Source organism: Alosa alosa, chromosome 21 (genome assembly GCF_017589495.1).
Source record: "Alosa alosa isolate M-15738 ecotype Scorff River chromosome 21, AALO_Geno_1.1, whole genome shotgun sequence".
NCBI classification, from domain to species: domain Eukaryota; kingdom Metazoa; phylum Chordata; class Actinopteri; order Clupeiformes; family Clupeidae; genus Alosa; species Alosa alosa.
The window spans coordinates 10803794-10817082 of NC_063209.1; the positions used below are offsets into that span (position 1 = coordinate 10803794).

Consider the following 13289-nt stretch of genomic DNA (forward strand, 5'->3'; position numbering starts at 1 on the left):
GCCTATTTAACAACGTCTGATTTCATCAGGCATCTCCAAACGCACCCAGATAGGTCAGTCACTTAGGCCTAGCATATACACGGGTTTCCCGTTTACTAACATAACTAGATGCGCGCGCAGCCGTGAGGCAGAAGACGCTTGGTGGCCGAAAAGGATGCTACAAGGAAGGGAATTCCAACACACTCAACACCTTACCATCTATTGATGTCATTGTGGTTGAGATATCTGACAGTTTTCTGTTGAAGATTGGCATGGAGACAATGGGACATGGTTGCCTTTGTCAGTGTCCTTATGTGAACTTGCAGAGGGTAAACTTGCTTGTCTTTACTTGCGCACTTACTTCACACCAGTGCTTCAGACCAGAGCTGATGGTTCAGCAATAGCCATCACTGAAAAGCTGTAAGTGTTGTTGAACACAGCTGTTCTCACATTAGCTGATTGCGATAAACATAAACCATTGTTGCCTAATTACCAATTATTCATTACACCTGTGTGTAGTATCTACTTTTTTTGTGTTTTTCACATATAGTATTTTGCCGTATTTTTAAAATACAAAAATACACACCAATAAAGTATTTTGATACGAAATACAGAGCCATTTCCTTCAACCCAATGAAATACAAATGACAAAATACTATTTTGCATTTGAAATACATATTACATGTTTCAAAAATACTACCCATCCCTGGGAACAGGCAGATTACATCTTTATAGTCGGCCATATGATGACATTAGTACTGTATTTCACCAGTTAGGGCACCAAAATGGCAAGCAGCTGCACTGTGTAGCCTATCTTGAGTTTTGGGTTAAAATATACAGGTAGTGGGCTCTCTGTTGATTTTAATGAGTAGGCTTAAGCCTAAAGTTACAGCATTTCTATCACAATTGACCAGACTTTGACCTTTTGTCTTCTTTTAACAAAATTCTGGCTATGATTGTTCCTTGTATTGCATCATGAGCCATCACTGCGCCTATTGCATTCTATTGTTGTTAGCCTTAAGCCTAGCTCAGTCATTATGTTGTACCACATCACCCTCCATTAGAAGTGCAATGAGCTGCATTGAGCATAATAAACTGCATTTAGAATTCCAAATCCATATTTCTAGATATTTTGGTAAAAGTAACTTAAAAGTAATACAATAGTAGTGTAATGCCTTACAATTCAGAGACAGTAATATTATAATGTAATGAATTACTTTGAAATGTCAGTTATAAGTATGTGAGAGACTTGACGTGCCTCAATATCCAACCTCAAGTATGCAGCTAATAAGGAAATAGAATTGTTATTTAATTAAACAAGGTGAACTTCTCCCCACTGTGGAATGCAGAAAAGGATGCTACAAGGAAAGGAATTCCAACACACCCAACACCTCACCATCTATTGATGTCATTGTGGTTGAGATATGACAATTTTCTGTTGAAAATTGGCATGGAGACAATGGGACATGGTTGCCTTTGTCAGTGTCCTTATGTGAACTTGCAGAGGTAAACTTGCTTGTCTTTACTTGCGCATGCGACTTCACACCAGTGCTTCAGACCAGAGCTGATGGTTCAGCAATAGCCATCACTGAAAAGCTGTAAGTGTTGTTGAACACAGCTGTTCTCACATTAGCTGATTAACGATAAACATAAACCATTGTTGCCTAATTACCAATTATTCATTACACCTGTGTGTAGTATCTACTTTTTTTTTGTGTTTTTCACATATAGTATTTTGTCAGTATTTTTAAAATACAAAAATACACATCAATAAAGTATTTTGATACGAAATACAGAGCCATTTCCTTCAACCCAATGAAATACAAATGACAAAATACTATTTTGCATTTGAAATACATATTACATGTTTCAAAAATACTACCCATCCCTGGGAACAGGCAGATTACATCTTTATAGTCGGCCATATGATGACATTAATACTGTATTTCACCAGTTAGGGCACAAAATGGCCAGCAGCTGCACTGTGTAGCCTATCTTGAGTTTTGGGTTAAAATATACAGGTAGTGGGCTCTCTGTTGATTTTAATGAGTAGGCTTAAGCCTAAAGTTACAGCATTTCTATCACAATTGACCAAACTTTGACCTTTTGTCTTCTTTTAACAAAATTCTGGCTATGATTGTTCCTTGTATTGCATCATGAGCCATCACTGCCTATTGCATTCTATTGTTGTTAGCCTTAAGCCTAGCTCAGTCATTATGTTGTACCACATCACCCCTCCATTAGAAGTGCAATGAGCTGCATTGAGCATAATAAACTGCATTTAGAATTCCAAATCCATATTTCTAGATATTTTGGTAAAAGTAACTTAAAAGTAATACAATAGTAGTGTAATGCCTTACAATTCAGAGACAGTAATATTATAATGTAATGAATTACTTTGAAATGTCAGTTATAAGTATGTGAGAGACTTGACGTGCCTCAATATCCAACCTCAAGTATGCAGCTAATAAGGAAATAGAATTGTTATTTAATTAAACAAGGTGAACTTCTCCCCACTGTGGAATGCAGAAAAGGATGCTACAAGGAAAGGAATTCCAACACACCCAACACCTCACCATCTATTGATGTCATTGTGGTTGAGATATGACAATTTTCTGTTGAAAATTGGCATGGAGACAATGGGACATGGTTGCCTTTGTCAGTGTCCTTATGTGAACTTGCAGAGGTAAACTTGCTTGTCTTTACTTGCGTACGACTTCACACCAGTGCTTCAGACCAGAGCTGATGGTTCAGCAATAGCCGTCACTGAAAAGCTGTAAGTGTTGTTGAACACAGCTGTTCTCACATTAGCTGATTGCGATAAACATAAACCATTGTTGCCTAATTACCAATTATTCATTACACCTGTGTGTAGTATCTACTTTTTGTGTTTTCACATATAGTATTTTGCCGTATTTTTAAAATACAAAAATACACATCAATAAAGTATTTTTGATCTGATACAGAGCCATTTCCTTCAACCCAATGAAATACAAATGACAAAATACTATTTTGCATTTGAAATACATATTACATGTTTCAAAAATACTACCCATCCCTGGGAACAGGCAGATTACATCTTTATAGTCGGCCATATGATGACATTAATACTGTATTTCACCAGTTAGGGCACAAAAATGGCCAGCAGCTGCACTGTGTAGCCTATCTTGAGTTTTGGGTTAAAATATACAGGTAGTGGGCTCTCTGTTGATTTTAATGAGTAGGCTTAAGCCTAAAGTTACAGCATTTCTATCACAATTGACCAAACTTTGACCTTTTGTCTTCTTTTAACAAAATTCTGGCTATGATTGTTCCTTGTATTGCATCATGAGCCATCACTGCGCCTATTGCATTCTACTGTTGTTAGCCTTAAGCCTAGCTCAGTCATTATGTTATACCACATCACCCTCCATTAGAAGTGCAATGAGCTGCATTGAGCATAATAAACTGCATTTAGAATTCCAAATCCATATTTCTATATATTTTGGTAAAAGTAACTTAAAAGTAATACAATAGTAGTGTAATGCCTTACAATTCAGAGACAGTAATATTATAATGTAATGAATTACTTTGAAATGTCAGTTATAAGTAATACATAATACATTACGATTTTGAAGAAACTTGCCCAACACTGGCAAGCATTAGCATCTTAACCAATATATACATTGCTATTGGACAAAAAAAAATCTAAAAGTTATCTGTATTATTATAATTTGCATAATTTATTATGCAATACTTTTCTATATGTATTTAACATCAATAAGAAAAATACCATTACAAAAAAAAAACACAAAGTTGGGTAACTTACGTAGCCATTAGATCCTTTAGGAAAGGTAAGCTTACTTCCAAGTGGCATATTCTGCCTATATATTAAACCAGCCTTTCAGGGAAGTTAGCAAGTATGTATGGCTATGTATGGGGCAGCCATGGCCTACTGGTTAGCACTTCGGACCTGTAACCGGAGGGTTGCTGGTTCGAACCCCGACCAGTAGGCACGGCTGAAGTGCCCTTGAGCAAGGCACCTAACCCTCCCCGAGCGCTGTTGATGCAGGCAGCTCACTGCGCTGGGATTAGTGTGTGCTTCACCTCACTGTGTGTACACTGTGTGCTGTGTGTTTCACTAATTCACGGATAAATGCAGAGACCAAATTTCCCTCACGGGATCAAAAGAGTATATATACTTGTACTTATACTTAACAGTGCTAGGATATGCTCATATATCTTTGGGCTAAGCTAGTTAGGATAATGATTGCTAGTGAAAGTTGGCTTCCACAAAAACTTAACATTGCCATGGGAAATGACATGGGAAAGTAGATAAAACACACACACAAATCATTTCCTTACCATTTATCACGATAGTCATGCATTATTGAAGGAGTTTGAACTCCATTTAAAATATATGAATTCATAGCTAACCTAGGCTAAGTTGCTAGCGAATGCTAATGTTAGCCTTTAAGCCAACAATCTGACTCCATTACTGTAACAGTAGGCTATTTACAATTTACAAACCGAATTTCGATAAATTGCAACTACACCTTACCTCTGAATAGCTTTGCCTCCTCTTCCACAAAGATTATTCCATCCTGCACATGTGTTTTCTCACACCAAGCCAAAGATCGCAATCTTTGACCAAGCTCCTCACTGAAAGTTGCTCCATTCCTTGGTGAGGGAGATTAACTAAGTTAAGGGGAAAAATAACGGTTGCTCCCGTCCCGAATCTCCTCCCCCAACAACTTTTGAGTGACAGGCCATGTACTTTTTGTACCCTTAGATACAAATATGGTCCCTTTGTGAAAAGGTACATTAATGATCCAGGAACTGTACATATTAGTACTTTAGGGGCTCAATTTTGTTCCCTTTAAAGTACAGGGTCAAAAGTTGTACCTAAAAGAACAAAAATGTACCCCAACCGTACCGCTATTTTTGAGAGAGTGGTTTAGTTCTTGCGCTGTGGGCTTGTGAACTTTGACAAAAAAAAGAGGCCGAACAAAATCTACACCCCCCTCCCCCTGTGAAACTGGCTGTATCTTGGAAAGTATTGATCTTACATAAGAGTAATTTTACAGTGCGTCTCCTGGGTAACATGGTACACCTGGTAATTTTTTCAGAATTTTTTGAGACCTAAGTGCGTGGGCCCTGGTTGAATTGACGTGGAATGACCCAGCTGGATCACTTCGTGTTATTTCAGGCAGCAATCAGTGGTTAGGTCCCGCCTTGATGGGTGACTGACGTATTTATATATTTCATGGCACATTGCATGACCGTGCATATGGAATGTAAATGTAAATGTCAATGTATATATGTTTTTTACATTTAAGCTTTTATTTATTTCACATTTTATTTATTTAACTTTTTATTTATTTATTTAATCTTTTATTTATTTATTTCAACTTTTAATTATTTATTTCATATTTCATTTATTTATTTAATTTTGTCACAAAAAACATTCCATATCTCAGGACTCTTTGGATCATTGAAATCAATCTCAGGGGCCGTTTATACGAGAACGATTGCGAAGGAAGACGACAAAATATTTTATCATTAGTGCCTTTCGTTTACACGGCGACCCCGCCATCGGGGCTTGAAGACGCAAAAATCTGAAGACTCTTTCCAGAGTGTAGAGTTTTGAAGACGACCCGGGTTGCGTCTCCGTCTAAACGGCTAAACCAAAGATCCTTCTCTGGCTAAACTGTTAAATTAGAATGTCTGCGCGTGACGTACCGGGGTTCTATCACACCACCACCCAGCGGTCTGGAATGCATATCCAATCGAATATCACATAGAGCATCACAGTCCCGCCCCTCCTCCGAGAGAGCTTAGTTTCCGGAAGTAAATTTCCCATTCATTTCTCCCATTGACGTTTTGGAAAAATCCGTATCTAAAGAGTTTTAGAGCATGTCTTAGGCTAATCCGCTCTGGGAGTAACTCATAAGCATACAACATATCATTTCGAAAGTGAAAAACGAAGAGAAAGTCCAAAAAAAGTCAACGGTACAAGACTGTGTACATATTTTCATTTCTGAGCGAAGGAACTACTCATCCCATAAACCACCGCGCCTCACTGAATAATATATAAGCAATGCACGAACCAGCGAAATCATTTCAACCAACCGGGCGACACAGCAGGCTTAACCCTTTCCTCCAAACAGTGATTTTTATATAGTGAATGTGCAGTTAATAGCAGTTATTTCAGGAGTAATCGTGCAAATAATAGTGTTTTGGTATTGAATGTTATATTTACCATCGTGTATTTTATATCGTGTGTGTGTGTGTGTGAAAGCGGTTAACGTTAACGTTAGCAACATTGTGCAGTGCTTCCTATCTGACTGCCATCCTGATGCATGGACTGGTGCATGGTCTGCTCTTGGACCACCATATTCAGTTTGCTGTGAATTATTACACAAAATGTTCATTAAATGTACGAAGAAGTATTTCTAGGTTAATGATTAATGATACGACTCGTACAGTATGAAGGCTACAGTAGCCTAGCTAATGTTAACTAGCATTACCAACCTCCCTGCAAAACTCACCACACAACTTTGTAGATCTTGTCCCTCATGCTGGCCCTTACAAAAACCACAAGCTAACCCTCTGACACACAACAGTCAATAATGTGACTCGATTTAAAGTGGTTTTCACCCCTTTGGACACTCTTGATTTAGATCCTTGAAACAGTGAAATATTCTGGGGGCATGGACGGTTTGCTAACCATTTTACTGTAGTGTCTAGCTGCTAGCCGGTGGTAGCATCCAGCTTGCATGTGCTATCAGCTAGCTAGCTAGTTCAAAAGTTTAAGTACTTAATGAGGATATACAGGGCTTTTTATGCCTCGACTAAGTTGATGTTTCCTATAAACAACAATTCATGTTCATAGAAACAACAAGGTCACTAAAACATTATATTTCATACCTGTGTTGCAGCATGTAGGCTAATGCTAGCAGCATTATAATGACTATGAGTCTGTCTCAATTGGTGTACTTACGTGAGTACACTTGTGTAGTACACTATGTGCACTGTGTGCTTACTGGCGGAGTGCGCAAATTTTAACAAAATAGTATTCTCTCATATCAAACACTAACTCCGTGCACTTCACGGAAATGACGATCGCAAACATTTTAATATAACTTTATTGGCGTCCTCAATTCGACAGTGACATGGTCATACTGTGTCAAAACATGAACCGTTTATGTTATAACTTGCTTGTACCTCCGTAAAGTCTGTTTTCCACTGCTGCTGCTTCAGCTTTCTCAACCCGCGATTACCACGAGGTTTGAAAAACGCTCCCTCCCCTTCAGCTATTTGGCCAAGATGGCGCCCATTAAAAGGCTTAAAAGTGTCCAGCGTTGCACACTCAGCTTTTTGACCGTTATGAGTGCACCATCCGGGGAACTTGCAGCCAACCGTTAATGTCGTTGGAATTTTCAGTGTGAACACCCTCATGCACTCAAATTAGGTATTGTAAGTGCAGAAGTACGCGATTTGAGACACAGTCATTATAATGTCTGAAAGGCAATAATTTTCGCTGATAAAGTTTCAAACTATGATCATAACGGCCTTTCCACCAATCAGAGGCATCATGTGGGATTGTTCAGGATTGTGGGTAATGAAGTACTTATCCAAGACATCGCGATTAAAAGTTTATTTCAAAATTTATTTCAAAACAAGGTTAGTGCCCCTTGAATTTTCGCCCTCTATATGACCATATACAATCGCTTAGTACAGCCGTAGCTGGTTTTGAGTCTACCATGTGCAGTTAAGTTTTTATGGCTTATACCCGAATTGTCAATGGAGAAATTGCTTTGAATTCTTACTTCCGAAAACTCCTGTGGGCGGGACTGTGATGCTCTATACTCTTGCGTCTTCATATAAACATAGATTTCCAAGTACACCTCGCTGCAGCCTGCGGGAAGGCGGCGCTTGACATCAAGCCCAGCCCACATCCAAGTCAGCCATGTTTTTTTGTATTACGTCACGCAGTTTAAAATTGCTGGCGGCGAGAGGGAGGCAGTAGGCAGAGACAGAGCCAGGACTCGCAACGAGACTAAACAAGCTGCTACATTCTATAAACCAGCAACTTACTGCAAAACACGTTTTATTGTGTAATTCAACACGTAAACTGTGGATTCAAACCAGTACAATAACTCGCAACAGCACCAACGTTTCCATAAGAACGCCGTTGTCACACTACTCGTTCGTCAGATAGGAACTATCGTAACACCCCCAATTATCACCACTTTTGTTCAGAAATTCTAAAACAACAATGTTTTTTAACACTTCAAAATAACATTTGCTAAATTAACCTGACATTTTTCAGTAGCCATAGGTGTGTAGATTTGAACAAAATCTGGTTTGTTTGTTAACAGGGCATTTACTGCCTGAAATATCCGATTTTGTTTACCACGCTCGGAGTTATAGTGCTGGCCTGATGGGTCGCCTATTTACACCGTTTCAACGGCACATGGACGGTTAGACCGAGAATTCTCGTCGTGAAATTAAAATTCCACTGGAGCTCCAAGCGGTTGTGTACACGCAGCCTTACAACACTGTCTACAGCTCTTTGAGTCACGGTAAAATGTCATTTTTGGTACATAGCTAATTTAGATAGCACCATGGGTGGTTGCGTTTCTTTAGGAGTCTGCCGTCTTGGTTTGTATAGAAATTGATATTAAGTGACACATACACGCAAGACGGTGGAAATACGGGACCGACGGTAATAGGGGGAGTTCCGATAGCTAGCTGGCTAGCTAGCCAGCAAAGTTAACCACCCAGATGGCAAGAGGCTGGCGGCGGCCCACTGGTTTCGCTGCCGCCGGCGGACCGCTGAGTTTTTGCACATCGGTTCTACCGCTGGGCTGGGCCGACAAGTAGCCTATCTACCGGTGGTCCGATATCTGCTTGCTATCTGGGCAATAGCCTATATTTGAGATGAGGATATGTCTAGCTTGATCTAACCGGTTAACGTTACACAATGCATGCTTCTGGTTCACCTGTTGTTAATAAAGCAAAATCACCCCTTGTAGGCTACATTTGGTTGTAATGGAGAATTCTTGCTGTTAAATTGATAGTCCATGATAATGAAACAACACACCATTCTACTTTTGAGGGCTAAATTAAATGAAATATGGCTCGTTTTCCGTTTTGTAGAAATCTGGGGTATTTCTGTATGTATTCTGATGTGTTCATCTGTGTTACTTTTGTGTGTAGTAGAGACGTGGAGAGGTGCATGCCTTTGTTTCACTCCCTAGTTCTAATCTTTAGGCGCCTGTGTGGCTACATAGGATTTACCATCAGAAAGGTCAGACTGCCATATTGCATACAGTTGTTCATGGCCTTAGTGATAGCATGGACAGAATAAAATATCACCTTGTTATTCTGTTTTCAGGGCTAGTCCTTTTCCATCTTCCTATTATTTTTTGAGCTATGGCTGGTACCTTCCACGTTGGCATGATTTACGTTGATATGATTTTAGTATAACAGGCTTTGTCTCAGGTTTGGACTTCGAGACGGATCGAGGAAGCGACTCGGGGAGCATCTTATGCCAAGAGGCTCAACAGCAGCCCGCTTCTACTAACTACCACACCTGTTAGACTCTGTGCAGTTTTACTGTTTGAGACTTAGCCTGTGCTCGGTTAGTGAGTGTTGTACTATCTACAATAAATTATTTTGATCACCGATCCTGATCCAGCAGTCAAGCTTTATTGACCATCTTCAATACAGACATCAGAACTAAAACACAATGCAAAACGATCGTGAATCCAACATTTGGTGCCGTGACCCAGATGTTCCTAAACATTGGCCTGTATGACCTTCCTGCTGGTACACAGGCCTAAGGCACAGTTATGTACAATAATATGGAATATGGCAGTCTGACCTTTCTGATGGTAAATCCTATGTGTAGCCACACAGGCGCCTAAAGATTAGAACTAGGGAGTGAAACAAAGGCATGCACCTCTCCACGTCTCTACTACACACATTACACATTATGACCAATGGTATTACTGTTTAAAAAACGGAAATCGAATGAACGAAAAAGTACACGAACCCAATTACAGTAAATAGCCTAGGCATACATGAAAAAAAAAAATCACTGTTGTTGCATGAAATGTCATTTGTGTTTAGCCTACATAATCAGTTTCTATCATCTAATATGAAACAATATACTATATAATTCGCTACCGGGCAGCGGCTGTCGGTAGTAAAGCCAAAGCGTATGGGGAGTGACGTAGGCAAAGAAAACATGGCTGAGTTGGATGTGGGCGGGGCTTGATGTCAAGCCTCACCTTCCCGCAGGCTGCAGCGAGATGCTCCTAGATTTCCCCCTGAGAATGCTCGTCTAAACGCGAATAAAAAAAATGAAGACGAGACGCCACTTCTGCGTCTTCTCTTTTCATCGTCACCGTATAAACGTAGCCTCAGACACCTGTGATAATTAGTTTGCTAGGTGTGCCCAATCAAAAGAAAACTACTTAAGAAGGATGTTCCACATTATTAAGCATGCCACAGGTTTCATACAATATGGGAAAGAAAAAGGATCTCTCTGCTGCTGAAAAGAGTGAAATTGTGCACTACCTTGGAGAAGGTATGAAAACATTGGATATTTCCCGAAAACTTACTTGTGATCATCATACTGTGAAGAAATGTATCACTGATTCAGAGCACAGGTGGGTTCATACAAACAAAGGCATAATAAGGAAGGTTTCTGCCAAACAAATTCATAGGATTTTGAAAATTGCCATTGCAAAGCAGCAAATAGGTATTTGAAGCCGCTGGTGCCTCTGGAGTCCCGCAAACCTCACGGTGTAGGATCCTCAAGAAGTTTGCAAGTGTGCATAAACCTACTATTCGGCCACCCAACAATGCTCACAAACAGAAACGGTTGCACTGGGCTCAGGAATACATGAAGACTAATTTTCAAACAGTTTTGTTTACGGATGAGCTGTGCAACCCTATGGTCCGATCAGTGGTTCTCAAACTTCTTTGAGCAAACGCCCACTCTGACCTTACTTTGATCCTCTCCCACACACACACACAATTTAAAAAAAAAAAAAAAACTACACCCCTGGGTAGGTTATAGGCCACACAAACTCATGCTATATTGCCTAAATAAAAAAATTCTGTGCTGTTTTGGTTTCTTCTGGAGTTATAAGAAAATGTCCCTATGAGCCTATTTTATTATTACAGTTTTTTTTCAGTCGCTAACAAGCGTTTGTCTAACCAGTTGTCACATTTTCAAAACTCTATACACAATTAGCACAGCATCAGTATTTTGTGGCCATATTCACACATTTAATGTCGTTTTCACACAATATGCAGTCAGTGAACACATTTCCACAATGCTTACATTTTCTTAACAGACAAGCTATACCTTCCAAAAAAACTATGGATTGTTTTTGTAGTATTTACAAATGTTAACACACAACATCCCACAATAGCAAACACAATATTCAAAACCTTAGATACAATATAAAAACCTCTGCTTCTGCTACCAAATGGTTTTATCCCAGGTGCATCGCCTTGGATAATATATGATGCGATGTTGATGAAAACATGTGGCCTAACTCTGAAGATGGCAGAGATTTTTTTAGCCCCCCCCCCCCCTTTTATCTGGGCTTTTTGCTGTTTTTTGTTCAGAATGCTCTTGTGTGTTTCATGGATATTTTGTTTACTGTAAGCAATACTGTAAAACTTTTTCCGTTCTATCATACTGTAAACAGTATTTCTACTGTAGGCTACCTCCTGTAGTAAACAGTAAAGGGAAAAAAATATTTGCCTTTTACTGGAATGCTTTTGAATATGAACATTACATGTGGCCATACAGTTCCCAACCAAGAAATTTGGTGTAAAAACGGTGCATGTTTTGCATGCAAATATCTGTAAAACTGAAACATAAAAGTCTATGCAGTTTTTGTAATGTCAACAATAGCCAGTATTTTGAAACCTGGTGTACTTTGATTAATTGACTGCATGTACCTTGTGAAGTGAAATCAAGTGTTATTCTTTGACAGAATAATTTCATTTTGAGTCAGATTTCCAGTGTTTTGGTAAAGTTAGTGTGTGCAGAGAAAGATGTGTTATTATATATTTAACAAAATGTTTTTGAGAAGAAAATTATCCATTTGGCCAATTGTGATTTGTAGGTGTGAGTCTGTGTTAAGAGTTTAGAAAAAGTATCTGAAGTATGGGTAAGCACTTGTTAGCGATTGAAAAAAAACTGTAAGCAGATTTAGCCCACTGTTAGAAGCAATAGGAGACTGGTTGGGTAAAAAAAAAAAAAACTCACATCAGCATTGGTTGTAATGATTTTTTTTTTTTTTAAATCAATAGGAACATTAAATGTTACTATAGAGATGACGATAGCTGAGGCTGGGGGACATGAGTCCGGGCGTGTGCAGGCCCGAACTGCACTGTATGACCACTGAGCATAGATAAACAGTAAAATGTAGCCGGGACGGTAGAGGGGTTAGAAACCCATGAATGAAAATAGCCCATTTATTTCAGGTAGCCTATGTTTGCACCAAAAATGTGAGAAAACCATGAAAGTTTAAAATGTAAAAAAAAAAAAAAACCTCTCATGTTCCCAGCGCCCCCCTAGGTTGTACAAACGCCCCCGTTGAGAAACCCTAGTCCAGATGGATGGAGTAATGGATGGTTAGTGAATGGCCACCATGTCCCAACAAGGCTGAGACGTCAGCAAGGAGGTGGCGGAGTCATGTTTTGGGCCGGAATCATGGGGAGAGAGCTGGTAGGCCCCTTTAGGATCCCTGACGGAGTAAAAATTACCTCGGAAAGTATGTAGAGTTTCTGACTGACTTTCTTGCGTGGTACAAAAAGAAGAACCGTGCCTTCCGTAGCAAAATCATCTTTATACATGACAATGCACCATCTCATACTGTAAAGAATACCTCTGGGTCATTGGCTGCTATGGGCATAAACGGCAGAAACTCATGGTGTGGCCCCCATCTTCCCCTGACCTCAACCTTATTGAGAACCTTTGGAGCATCATCAAGCAAAAGATCTGAGGGCAGGGGCGGACTGGCAATCTGGACATTCTGGAAAAGTCCAGAACCAGTACCAGTCCAGAAAGAGCCTGGCTCAATATAGCCTACTTTGTCAGCCAAGTAGACAGCCAGTGTCTAGGTCTCCAAAGTATCCATCAGTAGCCTATGTCTACGCTATCAGTTATCACTGTTAATAAAAAAAACTAGCAACATGTGTGCCATCGCGTATTCAATAGCAGGATATGCACAAGGGACAATGGAAAGGCTACAGTGACACCAAGGTTGCCAACTCACACAGTTGACAAATGTCTC

The 13289-nt window shown here is 39.6% G+C and overlaps 1 protein-coding gene across 1 annotated transcript in view; it reads right to left on the bottom strand.

The window, feature by feature from the left end:
* Positions 1 to 13289, bottom strand: part of zgc:154054 (Alpha-1,3-mannosyl-glycoprotein 4-beta-N-acetylglucosaminyltransferase B-like) — a 35355-nt gene that overhangs the window by 9789 nt on the left and 12277 nt on the right. The window lies entirely within an intron of this gene.